This window comes from Puma concolor, chromosome C2 (genome assembly GCF_028749965.1).
Source record: "Puma concolor isolate L17-30 chromosome C2, mPumCon1.1.hap2, whole genome shotgun sequence".
Classification (NCBI taxonomy): Eukaryota; Metazoa; Chordata; class Mammalia; order Carnivora; family Felidae; genus Puma; species Puma concolor.
Window position 1 is genome coordinate 70,788,944 of NC_141675.1, and position 27,942 is coordinate 70,816,885.

Sequence of the window (27,942 nt, forward strand, 5' to 3'; positions counted from 1 at the left end):
TGACAAAAAAAAAAGTGTTTCATTACCTTTCATTAAAACAGGGAAAGTTAAAAGTGAGGACCCAGGTTTTTGATCGGTTTGTTTTCTCTTTCCCAGACTAAGGAAATGAAAGAAACTGAAATGCTGTTATTTGAACAGATGAGTGGGCCTGTGTTTTCATCTTCTTAACATGGTCTTTTGCAGCTCAGTGTTTTAAATTGTGTTCAGATTCAAATTATCAATTTTTCTTAGTATGGTTCAAGCCTATGAACTCTTTATCTAGCCTTAGATCCTGAAGATTTTATCTTATTTTTTTTCCTAAAAGTTTTACAGTTTAAGACTTTACATTTAAGTCCATGATTCATTGTGAGTTAATTTTTATACAAGGTTTGAGGCATTAGTGGGTTCTTTTGTTTTTGTTTTTGTTTTTTTGCATATAGATGTTCAATTTTTGTAATGTCATTTATTGAAAAGACCATGTTTCCTCCATTGACTTTGGAACTTTGTAAGGCCATAACTTTTAACATCAAGAATACATACATACATTGAGCTAAACTTCCTTATGCCTAAGCAGAGAAATAGTTCAAGCTTAGAGAGTACTAATTCTGTGCCTAGGCATTGTTCTCAGCTCTTTACTTATCTTTACTCACTTCACTGTCTCAACTCACAACTCACTTAATTGCCTTAAGAATTCTTTGAGGTAGATGTTACTATTGCTCCTATTTTACAGATCAGGAAAACTGAAACTTTGCCAGGTTAAATTATTTGCTCAAAATCATGAAGCTGGTAAAGTGGGAAGCCAGGATATGAATCCAGGTAATGAACCTCTGGAGATTGTGCTGTTAACCTTTGTGAGAACTGCATTATTGACAGTGTATCAGATGTTTAGGAAAATATTGAACATTTTGCCATTTTTCTCACTGTTATCCCAAGGTATTTCAACTAATATAGGAAGGAAAGACTCTCCTCACTTTCCTCTTTTTAGGTTTCATGTGTTTGATGTTTTATTCATATCAAAACTAGCATGTCCATGAAAATACATCTTAAGAGTCAAAAAGGATCACATTATTTTCTAAATTTGGAGCCTGTTTCACAAGCTGAAGCTCTTAGTATTGACACCTTGACCTTTCTCTTACCTACCTGCCAACCAACCCTTCCCTATAGGATCTAAAAAAATAAATAAATACAAATAAATACAGGAATCTCCTGGGGAATCCCAGTGTTATTGCCCTTAGTAACAGAGCTTAGGTTGTTGACTAGAATCGACTCTTTTTCTTTTCTTTTCTCTTCTTTTCTCGTTCTTTCTTTCTTTCTTTCTTTCTTTCTCTTTCTTTTTTTTAACATTTGTCCTTTTAAGTTTGCTTCCTGGCTCCTTAGGATAAACACAGCAAGTATTTATTTAAAAGAAGTCAATGCTAGCAATCCTGTCAGAGAAAAATGATAGAAAAATGGTAATTCAATATTCCCAAATGGTAAATATTTTGTTTCAAATAGAGGAAGGAGATGGAATTTTAAAATATAAACAACAGTGGATTATGCAAAAATTTATATCCTCAGTAAAAAAACAAGGTATTTTGTTTTTTACTGTAAGGACATTTTAGAATCTTTATTTCAAAAAGCATTTCTGAAGTTGTGTAATCTTACACAGTGAAAGAGCCAGAAGTTCCTTCTCAAATGTAAAATCAAACTGAGTTGGGTTATAGGAAAGCTGTTAAACTGAGTTTGAAGAATTTCTCATTATTCTGTTTACCTATTCATGAAGTAACTTCTCATGTTTTTGTCTTAAGTGAGAAGCCCTGTCCTACAATAGGGTCTTGTGGTATTTTGCTTTATTAAGAACAAGAAATGGGATAAAATCCGTGTGGAATGATTTTGAAGTCCCAATATTAAAACTAGTTGGTGTAATCTTGAAGTCACAAGATGTTTTAAAGTTGTCATCCTGACTTTCAAATATGTTTCAAACTAGATTGCCAAGCCTTCTGAGATGTTTCTGTCACTAAAATTGGAGAGATTTGGCATGTTGTATATCTGAGAAGATTGTTGAGAAATTGCAGGGTACTATGTCTACAATTGGCGAAGCTGAAGGAGTTTGTGGATTATAAACCACATAATTAGGTTATTCTGAACTCTTGAATAAGTGATATAAAATATAGCACTTGGGGATCTTGAGCCTGCTTCCTGCTTGCTCCCCCTTTTCCCATCCCTACTCTCTGCAGCACTGTTAGTCCTTTTTTTCTTCTTTGTTCCTTTTCCCGCTTTACATATGTGTAAAAATTGTACCATATGTTAAAATAATGCTAATATTTAAAAAATAAAATAATGGTAATATTTAATTAAATTCTAGACTTATTTATATTTATACACAAGGAAAATTCTGAATTACAAGTCCATGTAATGTAAGGGTTCTTGGTGAAGCAGAAAGGTGGGATAAACATTGTATTTTATACATTAAAGGACTCCCAGACCTGTAAAGAAAGCAAAGTCAACATTGTTCTTGTTGGCTTAGACTATAGGAAATTTAGGGCATTAGGAAAAGGCTAGCTTTTTGAAAAAAAATTTAGTTTCTCTCTGTTTTCCTTCTCTTCAGATAGAGAAGCTCGGTATTACAGCAAGACATTTAACAGTGTAGGTCATTTGTGTTTTGAATTTCATTATGAAAATCAAAAAGGGCAAAAGTAAAATAGAGTGTAGTAAGTACATGGAATCATCAGTGTCTGAGATAGTGGTGAGACAACTTCAAGATAAAGAGTAAATCAGACAATTTCCCTTTTTTCTATAACCACATACAATTATGACCTTCCAAATGGCTTACTTACTTTGGTAAAGTCTATTCTTTACAAGATCCCCTGAGTGATCCTTTTGAAATGTAAACCAGATCATGTCAACCCAAAACCCTCCAATGACTTTTCATCTCAGAATAAAATCCAGAGTTCTGTCAATGACCTTACAAGGTCCTATGCAATTTGTATCTCCTGTTCCACTGACCTCCTTTCTCTTAGCATCTTCAAATTTGCTCATCCTGCTGCCTAAACTGCTTTCCCCCTAAGATGTTCCAATGGTTTCTTCTCTCATCTCCTTTGGGTCTTTGGTTAGCGACTCCTTTCTCAGGATATCTTCCTTGGCCACTTTACCCAGCCACTCTCCACCCTGACTCCTACTATTTCTTATTTCCATTGGCTTTATTTTTATCCTTAGCACTTTTAAAAATCTAACACTAGATACGTTACATGTTTATCTTGTCTTCCATTTGTTTGTTTTGTCTTTCTAGTTCCTACTAAAATTCAAAACTAAGTGTAGGAATCTCTATCTGATTAGTGAAGTAATGCATTTCAAACACACAAAACAAAATCTGACACATAGTATGGTCTTAGTAGATATTTGTTGATAAATACTTACTGGATGAATAAGTCATCTGTAAACAGAAGCTGAAAGAAATCTGCCATTTTCCCCTTGATATTTATAAAGAACCATAGTCTGAGGAAAGCAGAACAAGCAAAGTCACTGGTTGGATACCTGAAATTTTTTTTTCAATTTATTTATGTAGTTTCCTGCTTTGGTATATACTTATAGGAAAGGCCTGGTGAGACTTCCACAAGATGATGGTGTAGGAAATCCTGAATCACCTTCTTCTACAGGCATACCAAATCTATAATTGTTGATAGTTTTGGGTTTTTTTGAGAGCAAGAGAGTGTGTGTGTGAGTGGGGCCAAAGGCAGAGGGAGAGGGAGAGAGATAATCTTAAGCAGGCTCCACACTCAGTGCAGAGCCTGATGCGGGGCTTGATCCCACCACCCTGGAATCAGGACCTGAGCCAAAATCAAGAGTCAGACACTCAACCGAGCCACCCAGGAACCCTGACATACCAGATCTGTAGCTAAGTATGGATTATTTCTCTATGGTAAAGATCTGAAATCTAGATGACTTCTCCACACAAAGGATATAAAAACCACATAGGGATGGCTGGGAGAGTCAGAGACATTCTCACCAAAAACCCTATGTCTGGTGCAGCAATACATAATAGTGAGGGATCTCACTAGTATTCACTTCTGGAAGAGAAAAGCATTGGTGCCCCACATCAGGCTCCTCAACCTTGGGGATTTGTACTGGAGAGAGAACCCCCCAAAAGTCTGGCTTAGAAAATCAATTGGGCTGGTGTCTAAAGGATCCAAAATGCTATAGGAAACAGATTCTCTTTTTAGAGAGCTCATGTAGAATCTCATTTGCTCTGAGATTTGGTGAAAAAAATAGTAGTTTAAAAAGCACCTAGACTGTATGTGAAAGAGATTTATTTGCTTATGTAAAAGCATCTGCTGGAGGGGTAGGAAACACTTGAAACTCTCCCTGGAGATGGAGGTGCTGGCAGAAGCCAATTTTGCACTCTCCACCTACACTGCTAGGACCCGTGGGTGAACTTGGATGTGAAATCCCCTCCCCCAACTGCCTTACTAAGACAGAAGAGGCAAGGAGATACAGCTCTATATGTCTGCCTTGCTGAAGCTGGGGAGCACTGTGGTTGCAGTACTCCACACTCCTTGACTGAGGTAGGTTGGGGTAGGCAAGTGTGAACAACCATTTTCTTGCTCCCAGCTAAAGCCAGTATGTGCACACAGACAAGGCAGTCTCCCACTGCATTTCTGAAGTTCATGGGCATGGGCAATAAAGACATTTTCCTGCTGCTTTTCTGATGCTGGTGAGTATGCTCTCTCCCCTACAGTCTCCAACTGACTAGCTAAAGCTAACAGGCATGGACAGTCCACAAAGTGGATGCTCCTTGATTACCTGGTTCTGGTGGCCAAAAGGGGCTGGTGTTCCACAGGAATACAATAGTCAGAAAGATAGTTCTTGTCAGGCTACTACCACCGGGGCACTGCACAAATAAAAGACTGAAACCCAGTATTCCTGTGAAAAAGGCCTATTATCTTGGGGCTTTAACCTGAGGGACAAGCTTTAGACTCTCATGTCTCTATAGGCCAATAAGGCACTTCCAGGGAAAGGAAGGAGGGAGACATCATCCTTGTGCACCGCTTTGGCTTTAATATAGCCAATGAGACCTCCCAAAAAGGAGCTTATGCACTCATGTGGAGCCCCAATACTTCCAAATATAACTCAGGGAACATCTCTAGATCCCCTGGTCTGGAGGCCAGGAGGGATTACAATTGTAGCCCCACAGTACTGTATATATCACATACTTTAAAAGCTGCTTCCTGAGGGTCTGGCTTACAATAAGCCCAGAACTACATGTTAAATGAGATTTCTCTCTTTGGAACCTTGACAGATCTTGGCATGCCTTCAACAACTGGGACATATCAAGAATAAAACAGGCAGTTTCAACAATCACAAAGGTTTGAGAGATAACTAAGAGGGCAAGATTGAATGAAAAGTATCATTACCTACTCAAGGCCACTCCTTCAAGACTAAAAAAAGTAGCTGTTTGGCCTAACACACACAAACAAATACAAAGAGTCAAGCAAAATGAAGAAACAGAGAAATATGTTCCAAGTGAAAGAATAAAACAAACCTCAGAAAAGAAAAAAGATAAGTAATCTATCTTAGAATTCTAATAAAGATTTCAAAGTCATTGTCATAAAGATGGTCACTGAACTCAGGAAAAGAATGGATGAGCACAGTGAAAACTTCAATGGAGAGATAAATTATTAGAAAGTACCAAACAAAAGTCACAGAGCCAAAGAATACAATACAATAAGTCAACTGAAAAATACACTAAAGGGGTTTAACAGCAAACTGGGTGAAACAGAAGTATAGATCAGCAAGCTGGAAGACTAAGCAGTGGAACTCATCCAGAGAAACAGAAAGAAAAAGAAATAAGAAAAATCTAAGGAACTTCTAGTCTAGTACTAACATTTGCACTTTAGGGGTCCCAGAAGGAGAAGAGTGAGAGATAGGGGCAGGGACCTTATTTGAAGAAAGAATGGCTGAAAACTTCCCTAACCCATGGAAGGAAACAGAAATATCCAGGTTCAGGAAGTGCAGAGAATTCCAATTAAGATGAGCCCAAAGAGATCCACACCAGGACACATTATAATTAAAATGTCAAAAGTTAGATAAAGAGAGAATTTTAAAAGCAGCAAGAGAAAACAAATTGCTGAATACAAAGGAAACTCCAGAAAGCAATCAGAAGATTTCTCAGTAGAAAATTTGCAGGCAAGGAGGAAGTAGTATGGCATATTAAAAATGTTGAAAAGAAAGCATTCAGCTAAGAATACCTGACCTGGCAAGATTATCATTTAGAATTGAAGGAAAGATAAAGAGTTTTCCAGGCAAACAAAAGCTAAAGGAGTTCATCACTATTAAAGTAGCCTTACAAGAAATGTTAAAGAGACTTCTTTATGCTGAAAAGAAATAGCACCAATTAATGATAAGGAAACATGCAAAAGTAAAAATGTCACTCAAAAGGTAAATATATACTTAAGATAATGGTTTAATCACTTATAAAGCTACTAGGAAGTTTCAAAGACAAAAGTGGTAAAATGAACGAAAACTACAATAATTAGTTAAGGGATACATAAAATAAAAAGATGTAAAATGTGACTTCAAGAACCTAAAATGTAGTGGGAGATTAGTAAAATTGTAGAGTTTTGGAATGTGTTCAAATTTAAGTTGCTATAAACTTAAAATAGACTGTTCTATACATAGAAGGTGTTATATGTGAACCTCACAGTAACCACTAAGCAAAAACTTATAGTAAATACTCAGAAGAAAATGAGAAAGGAATTTAAATATAACAGTGAAAAAGGGCATCAAACCACAAGGGAACGGATAGAGAGAAGTAGAAAAGAACAGAGAAGAACTACACAATTGGCCAGGAAACAAGTAACAAATATCAGTAAGTGCATACCTATCAATAATTACTTTAAATATAAATGGACTAAATTCTCCAATCAAAAGAAATAAGATAGCTGAAGGGACTAAAATAAAAATAAAAAACTCCAAGATACATCTATATACTGCCTACAAGAGACTCACTTCAGAAGTAAGAACACACACAAAATAAAAGTAAAGGGATGAAAAGAGTTATTCTATGAAAATGAAAATGAAAAGAAAGCTGGTGTAGCTATACTCATATCAGACAAAACAGACTTTAAGACAAAGACTGTAATAAAAGACAGTGAGGATGTTACATAATGATAAACGGGTCAGTCTGGCAAGAAGATATAACATTTATAAATATATATGCATCCAACATAGAAGAACCAAAAATGATAATAATAAGAGACTTAACGCCCCACTTCCATCAATGGATATTGATGTAGATCATCCGACAGAAAATCAATAAGGAAGCATTAGCCTGAAATGACACATTAGACCAGATGAACTTGATAGAGATGTACAGAACATTCCATCCAAAAGCAGAATAAATATTCTTCTCAAGTGCACATGGAACATTCTCTAAGACATATCACATGTTAGGCCACAAAACAAGTCTCAATAAATTTCAAAAAGCTTGAAATCATATCAAGCATCTTTTCTGACCACAATGGTATGGAACTAAAAATCAATTACAAGAATAAAACTGGAAAAACTACAAATACATGGAAATTAAACAACATGTTACTGAATAACTACTGGTTCAGAGAAGAAATCAAAGTAATTTAAGAATGCCTGGAGATGAATGAAAACAGAAATGCAACATACCAAAATCTATGGGATACAGCAAAAGTGGTTCTAAGAGGGAAGTTTATAGCAATATAGGCCTACTGGTAAGTAGAAACAAGAGAAATATCAAGTAAATAATTTAACCTAAAGGAACTAAAAAAAGGAGAAACTGAAAGTAAACAAGTAGGGCTACATCAAACTAAAAAGGTTCTGCACAGCAAAGGAAACCATGAACAAAATGAAAAAACAACCTAGTGAATGGGAGAAGATATTTACAAATAATATATCCAATAAGGGGCTAATATCCAAAATATATAAAGAACTCACACAACTCAGTAACAAAAAAACCAAACACTCTACTTAAAAAATGACCAAAGGATCTGAATAGACATTCTGCAAAGAAGACATACAGATGGGCAACAGACACATGAAAAACTGCTCAAAATTACTAATCATCACTAATCATCAGGGAAATGCAAATAAAAACCATAATGAGGTATCACCTCACATCTGTCAGAATGACTATTCTCAAAAAGACAAGAAATAACAAATATTGTAAAGGATGTGTAGAAAAGGAGAACCTTGTGCATTTTTGTTGGGAATGTAAACTAGTGCAGACTTTATGAAAAATAGTAAGGAGGTTCCTCAAAAAATTAAATATAGAACTATCATGTGATCCAGAACTTCTACTACTGAATAACTATCCAAAGAAAATGAAAACACTAATTCAAAAAAAACAAGTATTTTCATGTTCATTGAAGAATTATTTATAATAGTCAAGATATGGAAACAACCTCAGTGTCCATGGATAGATGAATGGATATCCGATCATATATATGTGTGTGTATACACACACACACACACACACACACACACACACACACACAATGGAATTATTCAGCCATTAAAAAGAGTGCAATCTTGCCATATCTGGCAATGTGGATGGGCCCTGAGGATATTATGCTAAGTGAAGTAAGGTAGATGGAGAAAGACAAATACCCGATTTAACTTATATGTGGATTTTAAAAAACAAAAACAAGCAAGCAAACAAAACTTGTATCTCTTAGATACAAGAACTGATTGGTTGTTACCAGAGGGGAAGTGATAGGGAGAGTGAAATGGGTGAAGAGGATCAAGAAGTACAGACTTCCGGTTATAAAATAAGTCATGAGAATGTGTAACATTGAGAATATAATCAATAACATTGTATTAATTTTGTATGGTGACAGATACTAGACTTTTTATGGTGACCATTTTGCAATGCACACAAGTGTAGAATCAGTATGTTGTGCTCTTGAAACTAATATAGTATTGTATGTGAATTAAATCCCAATAAAAACAAAATTGTGAGAGAAGCCTAGAGGTTTACCTAAATTATTAACTAATTTAAATCTCTATTTCTATTTTGCTGCAGGAGGAAATCTACTTGTAGTGTCTCAGCCCATGGACCAATGTCATATTGACTGAATAAAACAATTTGGCTTGGAGGGAGTTTGATACATGCTGGATGAGAAAAAGTGTCTAAGCAGCTTTGAGGTTGGTCAAACTTGGATTTGAGTCCCAACTCCAGCAATGATTTTTAATGTACACTTGGTGAAGTTGCCGACCCTTTCTTGAATTTGATTTTCTCTTCCTTTATAAATGGGGTTCTATGGGGTATTGTATTAGTTTCTTCTGGCTTTTTTAACAAATTAGTACAAACTCCATGCCTTAGTAAACCCAGAAATTTATTCTCTCAGAGTTCTGGAAGCCAGAAGTCCAAAGTCAGTATTACTGGGCTAAAACCAAGGTGTGGGCAGGATGATGCACCCCATGGAGACTCTCAGGTAGAATTTTCTTTTGCATCTTCCAGTTTCTTGTGGCTTTTGGCATCTCCATTGCTTGTGACCACATCACTCTAATCTTTGCTTTCTCTTCTTTTGTCCATATGATCTCTTTGGCATCTTTCTTATAAAGACACTTGTGATTGCTTTTAGTACTAACCCAGATTTTCAAAATAATTTCAGGGCCCCTGGCTGGCTCAGTTGGAAGGGCATATAACTCTTGATCTAAGGGTTGTAAGTTTGAGCCCCATGTTGGGTGTAGAGATTACTTTTTTAAAAATCTTAAAAAAAAATAATCTCACCATCTGAAGATCCTTAATTTAGTCATATCTGCAAAGACCCTATTTCCTAATCAGGTAACATTTACACTTTCCATAGATTAGGATGTGTATATGTTTGGATGGGGAACATTTTTCAGCCCACTAAAGGTATCCTCTTTGGGTTGATATTACAATGTCTGGCATATTTTATGAATTCAGTAACCTTCCCTTTCCCATTACTTTTCCCTCTCTTCCTCCAAATTTCCATAATTATCCTCTGCAGTACCACCTTCCACCTCTAAGCAAGATAAAAGTATAAAACAGGCTATGCCTGCCCTTGACATCCCTATGCCTTTCAGTCTTTCCTTTCATAATTAGTCAAAAACATTTCTTTAGGAATCACTAAATGCAATGCCTTAGACTTTAGGTGGCATAGAAGAAGCAGAAGCAGAAGCAGAAGCATTCCCTATCCACAATAACTTATACTCTGGGGTGGGAGATAGGTAATTAAACAAGCACTTGTAAAGTAAGGAGGAAGAATTTATGGCTTACACAGAAGTATCTGCAATGCACAGTAAGTTAATAAAGGAAACAATGATTGCTACTGAGAGGTAGAGGCCAGAGAAAGTATCTTGGAGCCAATGAAATTTGAACTGGGCCATGAAGATAAGAAGGATGCCAATGGGTTAACAATGTTGAAAGAGTTTTCCAGACAGGGGAAAGACACACAGGAGAAAGAGCTCTCTCTTATTTCTCTGGAAAATCACTATCTTCTCACTTCCCTCTGGCTGCCTTAAACATTCCCCCTGGGTCAACCTATCAAAACCTGCTTTCTCCTCAGTTCACAATGTGGGAAAATATCCTCTCCTCTAAATCTCCCTCCAATTAGCTGCTTCAATCTAGGTGTTGAAAGGAAAATAATAAGATTAATCTAATTCTCTATATGGTGTGTGTGGCTGATAGCTTCTAAAATCCCCTAGAACAAAAAGAAGAGTTTCTTAACACCAATAAATTTCTTTTGGGATTTTATGCCATGTGTAAAATTATATCCAGGAAGAGTGTGTTCCTAAATCACTTCTATTAAGGAAGATTACTCTAAATGAAGAAAACGATAAGCATAGGAAATATTCCAAATGGTAAAAGTGCCTAATTAAGCAGCAAAGATTTTGAACTATCGAAGACCACTTCATTATTTTTTATTCTCCATCATGCCAATGTTGTCAGAAGAATTCTGCCTCCCAATTTCATCCCTACCCTACTCTCCAAAAAGAGGAAAGAAAAAAATCATTTTTAATTTTCTCTTTGCATGTTTTAAGAGGCAACTTGGGAAGCAATGGACAGAAACAAATCAGGCAACCCCCCCCTTTTTTTTTTCTCCAGCTAATTCAGAATGAATTGGATTTACACAAGCAACCGTGCTTAAGCAAAACCGTTCCTATGGTTACACAGAAGGCTTTCTAAATGTGGCACAAGATGCAGGCAGCCAAAATGACTTGACTGTTTATGTTAAATATGAAGTCTATTCCCTATTGAAATTTAATGATCTACTAGCTGCATTTTAGCAGCTTGCACCCTGATAAAATTAACATTTCGAATACATTTGGAGAGATAAATTGCTTTAGCAATTGGCGAGTATTCACTCATTTTTATTTGATCACATCAGTGATTCAGTTGAAAGCATTTCCCCCTGCACTATTAGAAATTGGGTCTACAAATTATCCTCATCTCTGGGCCTGCAAGTCCCCAAACACATTTTATTATCTTTTTGCAGGTTTGTTGGTGCCAGATGTTAAACCTAACACTTGGTAAGAGAGCTCGGAAAAAAATATGTATTTTTTTTCTTTTACAGGAACCAGGCAGAGTAGGATCAACACTGTTTTCTTGTGGCACCTCTTGAGCCATTCAGTGGTTCTCAAATATCCAACAAGGTGAGTGAGCAGTTCAGACAGGGTGAAGTCTGTTCCTCACCTCCCCCTGCTTCTCCTGAATGAAAAAGACAATCTGTCTGTTTTGAAAAGCTGACAGGAAATTGGAGCCTGGAAAGATATATTCACTGCATATTTTAGCTGACACCATTCAAATTTGCTACATAAGGGCGTTCCTTGATGTCTGTTAGTAGGAACCTCCCATTCAGAAAAAAACAGAAAATGAAAACAGCCTACAGGATGCCAGCCTCATGTATTTACATATTTAGTTTAATTCAACTAATATTTATTAATCATCTTGTATAGACTAGGCACCATGTAAAAGACTGTGGTTATAGCAATAAAACACATAATCCCTGAGCACAAATAGCTCTTGGTCAAGTAGAGAGATAGGCAATAAATTATGTTATGCCGTGTCTTTCTTCTCAGTAGCAGACTATGTGTTTCTCTAAATCATCTTCACTATCTCACACCAAACATAAGAATTTTACAAAAGATTTGAGTTATCAGAGAAGGATTATTATACACATATCACTTGGAGTACCTCGCTAATTCATTCCCCCTAAATCACTTCTCAGTATAGTCACCCACTGGGAAATCCCTTCTTCCGTCCCTCTTTCCTACAGGCCCCCAATTCATTGGTATCTTTCTCTCTCTTGTGGGACCTCACTGTCAAAACACATTCAGGCTCAGAAACGCTGTCAGCTTTTCTATCCAGAACCCAAATCTTCATTTTCCAGAGCCTAGGACTGTGAATGTCGAGACCTTAATAGATGAATTATATGAAATTCAGCTGCAATGCACTTAAATCCCTGAAACAGAAATTTATCAAAACTTCTCTAGCCTTTCCTCATTAGAGGCAAAATATTTCATTCTAAATAGCACACTAGACAAGCTGGACATTTAATAGTAGTTTAATTATAATTTATCTCTTGAGATGAATGTACTTAACAAATTTGACACTTGAGAATTTTAATCTGTTTGAGGAAATTTATTTTGAATTGGCAAGTAGAAATACATTCATCACATATTGATTCCCTTGTCATGGTAATTCCCAAATTTAAGTTACCTCTTAGAGCTCTAATTGGTCATTCTAGAAGTGATTAATTACTATGATCATTGTTATTAATATATTTTTTGAAACTTTTAGTAAATTTTCCCTGTAGAACATTCATTGAATAAATAAAAGATGTAAATTTGCCCTTTTATTCTTGAAAAAATGGCTTTAATATCTATTCTTTCAGAATAAGTTGCAAGGGACTGGTATCCAAATATAAGAGACTTATTGAAATATGTGTCTGTAGGCTTGACAGATAATGTCCCAAAGTCTGACAGTGAAATGAGTTTTGAAAGTGATCCATACCTTTTGAGAGAGTAAATCCTAACAAGTCAGTATAGTTCAGAGGAATTTTACTCTGCATTTTATACCTTGCTTTCCCCAAATCTCAATCCTCTAAGAATATAGGGGTTCCTGGAAAAGAATTGATAGTTTGTTAAAAGTAAAGTACTGAGAAGTCTCCCAAAAATCCAGCTTCCACACAATGAATTATTCACCAAAATTCTACTTTCTTTTTTACTGTTTATAACCAGTCCACAAATCCACTAGAATATTGTTTAGATAAAGATAAGAACTGAGCTAAATATAAGTTTCTTTTTCCTGAGAAAATGGATCTTCATACAGAGCTCTGGTATCGTAGAACTTTGATAAAAAAACTGCAGAGTTGGATCTTTGTTATGTAGGAACGACATATGTGGGGGATAAAGACTGAGAATAGTTTAGTAGAGGAGTGAAATGATCAAACTTGATTTTGGACAGATGAGGAGAATATTACTTAGCATCTCACTCCTTGACAACATGGGGTTATGAGCACGAATGTTATGGCAAGTCAGAGAGTTTCATGGCTTTAGCTGCAGGAGACAGGTAGGTAACCAGATGCCAAGAAGAGCATACGTCTACAAAAAATTGTTTTTTCAAGAAATGATGAATCATTTTCCAGTCCGAAATTCATGATTTCAGATTCAAACAGGAATGTTTATTATGCAGTATCTTGGAAGACATATATTTGCTCTTTCCATCCTTGTTCTCTGCCCTTTTTATTTAAAAAAAGTGGGGTGGGGGGAAGAAAAATGAATGCCAGATGAATTTTAAAATGATGACTCTAAAATATTGATGCCTCAAGTGCAAATATGAGGAACTTTAATAATTGTTTCCACTATGCAATGAAGGAGATTTAAATAATGTCTTCAAGGGGTAGAAACAGTTAATTTTCCAGGGCTGATTTCCAGAATTCAGGTCAACAATCCATGCATAACATAATGTAAGATGTATTTAAATACCCAAAAGTAATTTCATTAGGCAGTGAACCACAGTGTTGTTCCCGTTTGTTCTTACTCAGAACACACTCACCAGTTCACTCTGCATCCATCACTTTTATTTTGTATCAGATACTCATTGTCTGAAGTAATAATGGATAAGTGATCCAAAGAACAGAGTATTGCTTTGAACTGCTGACACACTGAAGAATGCAGCATTATGCAGGATTGTACTGCTAGCCAAAATACCCATGTTTAGCTCTTGCTCTTTCCAGAAAGCATGCCCTTGTTCCCCCATTTCTGTATATTATGCATTCTTTTTTTAAAAAAATTTCTTAATGTTTTATTTATTTTTGAGAGAAGGCAGGGGAGAGGTAGAGAGACAGGGGAGACACAGAATCTGAAGCAGGCTCCAGACTGAGCTGTCAGCACAGAGCCCAACGCAAGGCTCAAACTCATGGACTGGGAGATTATGACCTGAGCCAAAGTCAGATGCTTAACTGACTGAGCCAACCAGGCGCCCCTCTGTATAATAGGTATTCTACAGTGAGTGATTAAAAATGGAAGTTTTTCTCATTTTGTTCAATAGAATGGGAAATGGTATATGATATATTTAATTTTAATCATACTACTCCGTAGACACATTTTTAATGAACTGTGTTTGAAAGGCTGCTTTTTATTTGTTTAGTGTAAAATATCTTGAAATAGTAACTAATATGAGACAAAAATGAGACAGTGCTTTTGTATTTTTATGTGAATTGTTTGGGATGCAAACTTACATTATGTAAAATTAAAGTCCTCGGGGGCAGGGGGATCTATCTCACCCAAACACCACTGACTTATCAACTAAAAATAGAATCAAAGAAGACCCTTCTACTTTGCAAGATCTGGATTTGTGGTTATTTTCTAATGACCCACATTCAGCACAACGGCACAAACCCAGGGGAAATCTGTATATGACATGAGACCAGTTGCATGAATGTTGTGGCAAAATGGACATAGTTTACTACAGAAAACGGAGAAGACATTTTTTCCTTGTTGCCACAGAGGTAAAAATGTGTGTGTGTGTGTGTGTGTGTGTGTGTGTGTGTGTGTGTGTATCTGTGAGTGTATGTCTGTGTCAGTATCTGTGCATATGCGTGTGTGTGTGTGTGTGTGTGTGTGTGTGTGTGTAGATAGATACAGATATGTGTAGGCATCATTTTTAAGAGATGCAGATTGTAGATGTAGTCTTGAGTTCAGGGAGGAGATAGTGAAGACCATGACTAGTATGGAGTTGTGTGAGCTCTTCCCTTGGCACACGGTAAGACACACATTTTGGTTTTTGCTGCCACTTGTTTGCATACAATATAGGGACTATGTCTGTGTCTTTGATGATTTGGGAACTTGAATTTTGGACAATAATATGGTACCCCATAGCCTAGATCCAAGTTTTAGTTTGCAAGCTAAACAGAAGACCCTGAATGTGAGAGGAATGGGGAAAAGGCCAAATTACAACTGTTGCGTCAAGTGGGTGGAATGAAAAAGGATGTGCAGCATTGTAAAATTGCATGTGTAGCTGAAAACTACTGGCCTCTAGCCTTAAAGTTGTGGAAGATTACATAAAATGCATTGTTAACTTCATGGAATTATGCCTGACTTACTAAATATGAGTATTATAATTTGTCTTTCCAATCCTAAAAGTTCAATGTGTCCATTATTCCATTGTGGTTTCTTGAAAGTTCTTTCTAGTTGAGTTATAGACAATGGCTGCTGTTCTATATTTATACTTATGAAAAGTCAGAAACATTCCCCATCAATGCTTTGAAATTCCCTGGCTATCTTCTAGAAAAATACCATCATTTGCAATAACAAAAGTCACTAGGTTTCAATCATAAAAACTTATCTCTTGACTTCTGACATCAGTTATAATTTCAGTTGGATGTTTTGCTGCATGATAAGATGAAATGAATATAATTAATTTTAGTGTTGATAATGTTGAAATATTTGGAGGCATTTTCCTGTGAAACTAACTTCCTTTCAGCACCCAATATCTACTATTTTCCATTATGGTAAAGAAAGTTCTGTTGGCCTTTATAATTAGGAGAAAATGACACTACTGCCTTCCCATCACAGGAGGATTCTTACTTGTTTCTCCATTAGTGTGAATAGATTTTCATTGATCCATTTGCACTCTGTTACTTTGTCTCTCTTGTGGTTGCAGGCACTGTTTCTGAAACTTTCACCAGGGTAGAAGGAGAAGTGTAGATAGCTGAGTACTACCACATGCTCTGCTGGAAAGTGACCTGGCTCTGACATTTTCCAGTTATCTGGATAAGTCACTTAACCGGTCAGGCCTCAGCTTTCTCCTCTCAACTGAGTTACTTGGAATAGATTATTCTATGTCCATATAGAATTTTTTAAAAATGTATGTGAGCCATATTTTTGCCTCTCCCTTGCCCCAATTTTATTAAGAAAACCTTCATACATAAAGAGAGATAAAAGAATAATAAAATGATCAGTTATACATCCCTTACCTATATTTAAAAATTGTTAATAATTTCCCATTTGTTTCTATTTTCATGAAACATTTAAAAGTAATTTGCAGACATCATGACACTTTACTCTTAAGTATTTCAGCATGAATCTCCTAAGTGTACCATTCTCCAACATCACTGTAATACCTTTATCACAACTAAAAAAAAAAATTAGTAACAATAATTACCTAATAGCTTTTCTTATGTAAATCAAATTCAAATGTCCCATCTGTCTCAAAATTGAATTTTCTATTCCCTTTTTGCCCCACCTCCACTTAGGATCCAGTTTTTTTTTTTTTTTCTTACATTACTCATAGTTGTTATTCATGACAACTTACAGTGTCATAGATTGCATGGGCTTTCACATGATGGTAGTTTTTCATTCAGTAGCAGTTGATTGAAAAAATACATAAATGAGAAAAATGAATGAATGAATAAATGAATGAATGAATGAATGAATAAGGATACCTAGTATCTGGTAGTTCTTTAATATTTCCTTGCTGAATACATGAATTTATTAATATTTTTAGGTGACATTGCATTTTACTAAACACAACTGCAGCTGAATATAGTTGCAAAAAAACAAGACAATTCTGGATAAAAGGCATTTTTAAGTTCAGTCCACAGACTCTAGTAATCGCTAATGTGATTTTGATCACTTACTATGTACCTGGTGTGGAGCCAAGCACTGAGTATTAGCTCATTTAATCTTCATAACAAGCCCACAGGGTACCATTTTATAGATGGAGAAACTGGGCATGTTAAGTATTTTGTTAATGATTTCAGAGTCCATAAGAGAAATAATCTATATATAAACCTGAGCTTATCACAAATACTATAGTGCTTTGCAAGACAAGCTTGCTGCAGTTCACCCTCAGCCCCATCTAGCAGATAGCTTGGTATCTGTCTGTCCACTCAACTGCCCCAGAAGAACCACTATCAAACACTTAGCTTAATTATTGCTGTGGCTTTAAGGCAACTCATATCTCTGTGAGGAAGCCCTTTGAAATACAAAGGATCAGTGCACAGTTTTTTTGTTCAGAAAGATCTTTGAGCAAGGTCATGTCTGTTTCCTGAATGAACGGGGTTAGGATAGGAAAACTGGAGAGTTTCCCAGCTCAAAGAGAGCCAAGTTTTCACTGTGTCATTTCATTCTTCCCTTTGAAGTAAATTCCCAGAAAATCAGACACACCCATATCCAAACTTAAGTACAAAACACATCCTACAGCCAACTGGCCATGATTCAGGGAGTATGCCACCATTTTGGATTGCCTGTACTTTTCTTCCCTTTCATTAGTGAGGATAATCGCATGTTTCCTGTAACTTCAAAAAAAGTGCAGATTAATCCAGTACAGGCATATCACTGTAAAGGATCCTAAATTGTAAAGAGGATAAATCAGAAAAAGGAAGAGATCAACTTTACTAAACATCTGATCCCTTCACAGCTGCAATTCAGTTTGGTCTGTTCTTTCAACCTGCCATTATAGACTCTCTTATTTTTGTGGCTTCATTTCCCATGAAGTAAATTTTTATTTAAAATTTTTTTTTTAATGTTCATTTTTTTTTGAGAGAGACACAGAGCATGAGTGGGGGAGAGGCCAAGAGAAGAGGGAGACACAGAATCCAAAGCAGGCTCTAGGCTCTGAGCTGTCAGCACAGAGCTGAATGCAAGTCTCAAACTCACGAACCACGAGAGCATGACCTGAGCCAAAGCTGGGTGCTTAACTGACTGAGCCACCCAGGTGCTCCATGAATTCTTATTATTGATTTTGTAAGTTAGTGGTCTGCTCACTTAAAATAGATATATTTATACTCTTAAGGAGAAAGTCCTTTCTAAAAATCCAAGTAGATGGATTGAAAAAAGAAAAAATAGCCCCCAGGAAAATGTCTGGCCAGCAGTTGGCCTTCTTTGTGGAATTAACTTCAAACCTCCTAACACATTTTATAAAAACATGAATGAACTAAATTAAATGTCAACAAAAGTCAAAATTAATCATAATAGTGATCAATACTATGTATGAGAAAGACTTGTTCATATGGATATAAAAGCAGTCTGTGAGACACATATTTTTAGATGCCTTATAAACTAAACTTATAGAGAAGAAATCACACAAGGTTTGACCACAGATGAAATGTGGATCAGTCCCACAACTTTCTAGTCACCTAATTTGTAAGTGCCCTCAATGCCTCCCATTCTGGGCACTCAATAAATACTAAACAGGGCAGCAATTTCCTTTCCTGTCTAGTCAGGGTATCATTATTTCTGTACAGTCTCTGAGCTAGTGAGCACATAGAAAAACACAGTTCACCACAGCTTGAAATATGTCTTTCGCTCTCCCACCTCCTCTTTTCTGTGTGCCTTCAGTTGCTGTAAAACCTCCTGGAAATCTAAGAATGTTAGCTCTCAGTTACCACTTATTAAACCTTAACCTTTCCTCTCCCAAATGCCAAGTCCTAGCAGATATAATCAGCGTATTTTATTCTGCCCTTTCAATCAGCCGTTTGGTGATGTTGATTTGCTGCTAAAGGAAGTTTATAAAAAAAAGAAACCCACTAGCTTTTGAACATGTCTCTGCTCCTTAAGGAGAATGTCATTTTACGTAACTGTGTGTCAGGATGTTGTCAACAGTTGCTTTCTCCATTTTGGAGGTCCTGGGGGAGAGCTCACTTGTAACTTTCACATCTCTTGTATTTATTAAAGCACAAAATACAAATCATTAACATCCAAATATACTTATTACTTTGGCACTGAGCCTCCTTTCATGCTGCTGAACAGCCATCTCTGTCACTATGCACCATGATGCGAGTCCTATGCTCGAACATTCCTTTGGTTTCTAGGATGCCACACCCACTTTCTTTCCTTTTCAGCCTCCTTCATTGACCCCTCCTCTCTCCTCTAAACGTTTAGAGGACACTGAGTCCTCTAACACTAAGTGTTTTCGTGTTCAATTCTCCAGCTTCTCCTCTCTAGGGACATTTGCTCCTTGGGACTCCTCATCTCTCCAGAACTACATATCCAAAACATCTCATTTTTTTCTTTCCATTTTGGAGTTCTGAGCTCCAGATTATTATACTCCTTATTCAACATCTTGACTGAAAATCTGTAAGGTTTTATAGACTTACTACAACAAAAAGAGAACTTTTTATGATTTCTCCAAAAGTACACTTCCTCTTGGGGTGCCAGGGTGGCTCAGTCAGTTAAGTGTCCAACTCTTGAGTTTTGCTCAGGTTATGATCTTGGGGTCATGGGATGGAGCCCTGTGTCGGGCTCCACACTGGGTGTGGACCCTGCTTGGGTTTCTCTCTCCTCTCTCTCTCAAAATAAATAAACTTTTTTTTTTTTTTAAAGTACATTTCCTCCAGGCTTCCCATTTCAATAAAATCTGCTACCATTCAACCAGTTGGTCAAGCCAATATCATAGGGGCATCCTTGGTTTCTTTATTTCCTTCCTTTTCCATATATAGTACAAGTGCTACCATCACTTTCTCTGAAATATATCCTGAAGTTGCTCCCTTCTGTCTCCAGTGATAGGACTCTCACCCAAACTACCATCATCTCTTGCCATTAACTACTGAAGAAACCTCAGGCTGGTTTCTAGCTTCAGTCTTTCCCCTCTACAGTCTGTACACCTGAGTGATTTAAAGCATAGATGCATATAGGATGACATAACTTCCTGGTCAAAACTCTAAAATAGCTTCCCATTAGAAGTCGAAGAAAACACAAACTTCCTGACCATGGCCTACAAAGTCCGCATGGCCTCCCACCTCCCATCCGTTGCCACTTTCCCTTCACTCACTGGGCTGCAGCCACCCTAGCCCACTTGCTTCCCTCCAAACACATAAAGGCCAACCCTGCCTCATGGCCTGGTACTTGCTTCTTTCTCTGCCTGGAACACTCTTTCCTCTGATTTCCACATGGCTCCTCCTTTACATCATCCCGGTCCTTACTGAAGTATCATCTCAGAGAAGTTTCCCCCTTTGAAACTGCCTCTCCCCCCACGTCTCCAGTTAATCTCAAACTCCACATGCTATTTTACTTTTCTTCATGGCACCATTACTGCTTGGACATATTTCATTATTTTTTAAGCAGTCCATTGCTTGCCTCCTCTACTAGAATGGAAGCTCAGTGAGGACAGTGACTTTGCCTATCTCGTTTAGACAAAACGTCCTGTGTCCCCAACATTTGGAATGGTGACTGACATATGATAGTCACTTAATAATATCTGATGAATAAATGAGTAACCGGTCAGAAGTCCTCGGTAAATAAGATAATCTAATCCATCATGTGACTTGTTTTATTGTTCTTTATGAATTGTGCTATTTGTATATTTGTTTGTTTTTATATTAGTGGTCCACTAATTTCAAAAAGGATATACCCATATTCTTACAGAGAAACCCTTCCTAAAAGTCTGGGTGGATGTGATTTAACAATAGCAAAAAAACAAACTAAAACAAAAACTGTTAGTATTGCTAAAAATTTGGATTTATATTGTCACTCAGTCACCTGAAAAGGCCTATTTTTTTGTCCAAATCTCTAAATGATCATGGCCATGAGGCTTAAACGTTAATGTTCATAGTAATCAGCTAGGGAAACTGGCTGGTAAATCTGGTATTCGGTTCTAAATCTTGATTTGTTGACAAGCCCCCAGGTGATGTTGATGTAATTGCTCCTTAAACAGTTTTCAGAAATACCGGATTGTGGGTTTTGTGATTCCTTTCATAATTTTGAGAAAAATAGATACGTACCTATGTGATTTACCTCAAATTGAGAACCAAATTTTGTCACTTAGGTGCCGGTGCTGGGTTCCCAAAGAGCACATCTTAGTCATGTGAGGCATCTGTCAACTATAGGGGAGCCCAGGTGAGAGGTAAGTTGAAAACAAAAACCTTTTGGAATTCTGTTGCAAGATTGCATGGGGAGTATAGGTAAAGAAGCAGAGACAGAGCCAAATAAACCGGAAGACCAAGAAGACAAGAACAGGAGGACAAAAGAAGGCTAGGAGGGGAGCAGAGATTTTCCTAAATGAGACTAGAGTTCTTCAGAAACCGCCTGGGGCAGGTGTGATTTGCACTGGGGACACCCATGCCTTTAAGACTGATTTGTGGGCAAGAGGAATGGGAGAGGAATGAGGTCTTAGTTATGATTTACAGTTCACTAGTCCCAGCAAATAGGCCAGTGTCACTCCCAGTTTTCAGGCCAACAAGGATAAGGACCTGGAACATGAAAGGATTTAACAATCAAGTTAAAGGTGAGTTCAGATTTCTAGATAAGACACACTTCAAACAGTGTTTATGCTATTTGGATATCATGCTCAGGAAACCAAGTTAGAAAGAAACGGGTTTCCTTCCATTGCCTGGCTAAATAGATAGGACACAAAAGGAAATCCTGATATAGAACTATTCCTGTCACAGGGAGGCATAGAATCCTGAGTGGAAAATGGAACAGACTTTCCATTTTTTATCCCCTCTCGCCTTTTATCCTTTAGCAGAATTTATTGCAGTGATTTGTTTAATTGTCGGTCCTCCCTGTGATGGTGTGATCCCTGGGAGGGCCACCGGGTCTCCTCTTCTCACCATTGTATCCGGTGTTGGTTACAAAGAATGTGCTCAATCCCTGACAGTTACTGGAAGCAATGCCCAAGTGAATGTTTAAAAGAACACAAGACCCTCATATTAGCAAATAAACTATATTGAAGGAAAGATAGGTCCTGACTCACTTCACAGATACTAGATGAGATGCCCTTAAGTCTTGTTAAGGCCACCTACGCAATCATTTTAAAAGTCAAGATTATAATGATAAGCATTAGAATTGCGCTCTTCATATGCACAGTGCACTTTGCAAATGACAACTGCAAAATATCTTGCTACAGTCCTTAAAGCCCAGAAATAGTTATATTTGACGTCTATGCCAACAGAATGGATATATTTAATACACTGGTGGCTAAAAGCCATGTAAAAATTCTCTTTTTATTCCCCACCCCTCACCCTTCTCTCTACCCATGTAAGGGTAGACCTACCTAGGCACCGTGGTGCAAAACTCTACCATAACATCACTCCTGGAATTACCTGGCTTTGGTACATTTGTACATAACTGTTCTGATGTAACAGCGAGAATTTTTCCCCTCCTGTTTATTTCTCTGAAGCTGTAATAAGCAATCCTGTGTGACATTGCCTGTGGAGCGGTTGCCAGGCAGCAGAAAGAGATCTACAGCAGGAGGCGGGAGAGCTGGGGGAAGAGGGGAGAGCAGCAGCGAGAGGGGGAGGGAGAGAGGAGGAAGGGAGGAAGGCTGAGCCAGTGGGGGCTGGGTTCCCAAAGTGCTGAGCCAGAATTCCATGTCCTCGTCATCCTTCATGTTCCCTGAGCATAATGAGCCAATAAGCTGAAACTTAGAGGGGGAAATAAAGATGGAAAAGAAGCAGTTGAAAGTTTTCATTAAATAGGGTGTCAGCAATGTTTCTTATCTGGCGAAGAAAGGGTTTCTGATCGTTTTTTTTTTTTTTTTTTTTTTTTTTTCTGTTGAACTTTGCTTCTTGGGAAATGCAGCTCTACAAATATCATAAAAGGGCTGGCTTCTCAGTGGGCCTGCTTTGCTGTAAAGCAACAAACAATTAGCACATAATATCTTCCAGCGCTGTGCATAGGGAACATACACATTATAACTTGAAAGGTTTCAACTTCTCTTGTGGCGTGGAAAGGTAAAACACAGAGAAATGGTACTCAGCCCTTTACAGAATATGCAGTATTGGGAGGCATCTTGGTGACCGTGAGCCACGAGGTTATTCAAGGCATTTCAAGAAGCTGGCTCTGTCAGTGTGAGGCTTTGTGCAATTGGTGAAATTGGGAGCCACGGCTGAATCCCATCTCTTGGCTTTATAAGAATCTTGCTCTAATGAGATTAAAATGATTGGACTGGGCTCTGAGCAGAAGGGGTGGGGGCAGATGGCACGCAGGTCCCTCCACGCTGGCCTGGATGTCCCCCAGCACAACGCGTCTTGCCTTTTGCCAGCCTTCCAAGCTGTCTGTGACTCGTTGGATACTCTCCAGTGGTAACAGACAATGATTTTTATTTAGATGTTTGATTATTCTTGTTAATCAAATAGAACCAGAACAGAAGGTTTGTTCAAAACAAACAATGTATTTACAGATAGCTCTATTTGGTGGATGCACAACTTTAAGGCGCTGAAGTTACTAGTCATTCTTCTCAGAAGATGCACACCCACCATCTGGGAGAGAAAATAGGACAAAACATGTTAAAGTGGCAAGATTATTGGAATGAACTTGAAATTAATGTAATGATGACCAAGTTTGTCTTTTCACTTTAGCAGTGGGAGCTCAGGATGGGAGGGGAAATGTAAAATGAGGACGATCGACTGAAAATTGTGAGGAGTAACAGATGGGCCCTCTCCCCCATCTCCTGTAGCATATTCAAGCTTCTTTCTCCTGTCCAGTGGCCTGGCTTTTTAGTCCCAACTAAGGTCACGAATGAATCAATCAAGATAGTCAGTGATTTTCTGCTCATTTTAGGAAAAAGATAAAGTGTCAGAAGAAAAATACTCCTTAGCCTAAACCACACAGAGATAAAAAGGAGTTACAGACATGGGACGCATCAAAGAGACGGCCTGCCTAAAAGAAGGCACACAAACCAAATCCACCAAGAACCAGGGCTAGATGCAGGGACAATCCTACTCTGCTGTTTCAGAAGGCTAACACTTTTTCCTAAGGAACTGCAAAATATTTACAGACACTTGACAGTTCTCTAGGTAGCACAGTTGGAGTATGGACACTCAAGCTCTCTGGAATGTCTTATGATTGAGGTTTTGTCTATACTGCACAGCAGGAGAAACTAATCAGGGAAGCTGCTGGTTCGCCTGACCACACTGGTTAATGACCGTCTCCAGAGAGCCTCCCTGGAAACGGGAGATGAAATATCACACTATTTCATGTGAAATTGCACTTTTAATCAAAGCAAAAGGGAAAAATACTCTAGAGTCAGTCTCATAGTTGGGCCACAATGGAAATTTCTACCAGAGTCTACAATCACTGTTTTTTACTCTTTATAGATTTTATCTCTTAAAGTTTAGTTTTTATTTTATTAAAGTTATGCATGACCTACAAAACGTTAATGGAACTTTTCCTAATCTCTCATAGTCAATAGCAAGGGATGAAAAAAATCCACACATTCTAATGAGCGATGGACCTTCTATGCAGGACTTGCCAAGAAGCAGTCCAAACACAATATTGTGACCTTGAAACCACATGCACCTGCAGCGTAGACATGAGAGATTTCTCAGATAATGAAAGGCCATTTCTGTAATAGAGCTGACTGTCCTGTGTGAATGTTCTAGCGTTGCCCCTTAATTTCCTTATTCTTCTCTATCCCAAACCATCTCAAACCACGCAGGGAGATTCCATGGGACTTGTGTCACCATGGGAATGGAACATGAGAGGATTCGTAGGGGAAATGGAGTTGTGTCTCCTGATGTTTGGGAAACCATGGGTTTCAAGAACAGCACCATTTGGCATCATATTTGTCCAAAGTGAACAAAGGCATCATCCTGGACCATGAAGGAGGTAGCACAAGAAGATGGAAAATGTAAGTGGTTAAATTTTTATTACTAAGACAAAGGTGTTGGTCCAGTTAAAATTCAAAGTGAAGTACTTTTGTTGGATTTAACTCAGTTGGAACCGATTAGACAGATTCCATTTTCTACGTGCCGATAATAATGCTTAGGGAAGGACTAAGGTATGGAAGAGATCAAACACAAGGCCTCCTTATAAACACACCTGTGCACAGCACTTATAATGTACACATAATAGTCAGCATATCTTTCCTCGTGAGGTTTAGATTGTCGAAAAGGTGTTAACACAATTTACAATGGGGTGTGTTTTTTGTTTGCAGTGCAAATAGGAAAGGACTTTTGATCCAAAACCTTCCCAATGCAGAAGCAAGACATAATTTTCAGGATAGGAAAGATAAAGAAAAATAGAATCTGCATCTCCTTTTGAAGAATCCAGCTCTAGCTGCCAAGAATAACAGCACAAATAGATTCCTGTGAGGGGATAAGCACCTTTTCAATCCTGGGAGCTTTGTCATTTTTCAAAACTAGTGCATTTTTCATAGTTTGCCACAGTGATCTTCAAGTGGATAAATGGATATGGTCAAAAGCAGGTTAATTCCCATCTCATCCCTTTTTTAAGGATAACAGATATCCCCAAAGAGAAGTGGCAAAAGGCAATGGCAGATGAAGAAAATAGAGGCGCAGCCAGAAAATGAGCGGATTCAGAAACCAATTAAAATAAAGCACAGCTTTAAAAGATTCCTTAAGCCATTCACATGTTGCACTACTGGAAAGACAACGGTTGCTTTCAGCCATTCCTTCTTAAATGTTTTGTTTTTGTTTCCAGAAATAACAGGTTTAATTAAATGTGCAGGATACACTCAAGTGATCCAGACTAATGCACCCAGGGATTTTAAAGTCACTTAGAAGATTTTAGAAAGGATTTTGATTTGCCAGGCTCAGATACTAATGAAGAAAGCTGGTCTTCAGGGAAGGAGCATGAATGCCGTGTATGGCTCTGTTACTGCTGTCAAAGCCAGTTATTACATTATTGGGAAAGAATGGTTTTGAAAGTAGCAAACATTAAGTAAACTGGAAAGGAAATTAGCTTTATTAAACTCCTTATATGTGCCAAGGTACTTTCACATGCATTATTTCAATTAAATCTTAAAACAACCCTGAGGAAATGGATATTATTGCCCCATTTTTAAGATACAGAAGCCAAGGGTTTGAGAGAGCCAGGAATAGTAGGGCATGCAAACCCAGGGCATCTCCTGGCAAATCTACTTCCTTTGCCGTTACACTGGCTTGTCCTCCATGCTAATGAGGATGCATGGTCACTAAATGCTGCCCCCCCCCCACCCCGAGCGAGAGATCAAGGTGCCTAGTAATACACCAAACACATGCTACACTTTTCATTCAAAACAACGATATCCCTGAACAGCCCAGGTAGAACACAATTGTATGTTAAGGATTATAATGCAACATCAAGCCTTCCACAGAATTTAACAGGAACGGTCACAAAATGTTGACAATGAGATTTACTGAACTTGAATACAAATGCTAGTTGCAGGAATACACGTACTGTGACCTTAAGAATTATTTTTGTATGAGAAGGGAAAAGAGAGAGAGAGCTGCAAGTCACTCAAGACCACCAAAATGTTGCTATTTATCTGTGATTAGAAATTTGAAAACAAACTGTATAAAAGTCTTAAGTTTTAAAAGGTATAAATGCATTAGGCATGCCACAATAATACTGTCTTTTTCTATAAGCCACAAAGATAATGAATGAAGCTTAGCACATACGATAAGTAGGTTGAACTACCTTATGTTTTATTACTATACAGAATAACACCCTGGCAAGTCACATGGGTGTTTAGCACTGGACTTTAAGTCATGCAACTTGGGCTCCAGTCCTTTTAACTATGAACATGAGAATTTTCGAGCGAATTGGTCTTTCTTGGCTCCAGTTTCCCAGATGTGATATAGAAATACCCTTTAACGTGTATCAGCATTTATGAGGGTGCAGTAGGTGCATTCACAATATGTGTTTTTAAATGAATTTATAAAACAAGGAGTTGGGTTTGATTTTTTTTCTGAGGTCCCATAATATTCTAACTTTTTATTAACTGGGATTTATTGAACATATCCAAATCCCAGATACTTCCAGAAGAAGCTATTCAAAACAAACTACAAGAATAAACGAGCTTTTCTCAGAGTTCTCTGCCAAGGACACAAAGCATGTCCAACTTTTTCAGCTAAACAAATGTGACTGGAAATAGGATATGAAATGTGAAGAGAAAGGAGGATAGATTTACAAATAAGTTAAAGCATTTACATAAGACTTCCCATTAATAATGTGTTATGTTGTAGAAAGGGTACTGAGACAGGAGCCAGCACATAGATGGGATTCATTTCTGGTTCTAGAACTAGATAGCACCATGCCTTTGACTGTCATTCATTTCCTCTGGTTCATAGTTTCCTGAGCTATAAAATTAATTGCAGCATCATACCATAGAGGTAAAATGAGGGATGGCCAAAATGTCATATAGCCAAGAAAAAGCAGACCTTTGAGGAAAATCCACATTGTGGAAACAAAGCACCATATTCAACCAAACAGAAAAATTGATGCTCACGTCATCATATCAGTGTAGTGAGTAGAGGGAAATTTCCTTTATTACTATTATTATTAGTATTTCCCAATAACTGTATGTTTATCCACGACACAAAGATACACTAGAATGAAAAATATCAGACTTCTTTGAAATTAGCAGTATCATATTCCAAATACTCTTTTCAGCCTGTTTACTTATATAAAAAGTCAGGGTCCAGAATAATTAGGTTGCAGGAAGCTGGGTAAAAAGAAAGCAGAATGAGATGGCAGATACAAATTTAAATATAATCCGACTACTACAAAAAGGAGTGGGTCTGAATGTAGTGGTGTCATAACACA

The 27,942-nt window shown here is 37.5% G+C and overlaps 1 long non-coding RNA gene across 1 annotated transcript in view; it reads left to right on the forward strand.

The window, feature by feature from the left end:
• The first annotated feature begins 414 nt into the window (after positions 1 to 414).
• LOC147577311 (uncharacterized) overlaps positions 415 to 27,942 on the forward strand; it is a 39,014-nt gene continuing 11,486 nt past the window's right edge. The window contains exons 1-6 of the long non-coding RNA XR_015240140.1: positions 415 to 795; positions 9,008 to 9,129; positions 11,526 to 11,604; positions 18,002 to 18,201; positions 21,221 to 21,298; positions 24,833 to 25,024. This is a non-coding gene — a long non-coding RNA (uncharacterized LOC147577311). The remainder of the gene's footprint in view (positions 796 to 9,007; positions 9,130 to 11,525; positions 11,605 to 18,001; positions 18,202 to 21,220; positions 21,299 to 24,832; positions 25,025 to 27,942) is intronic.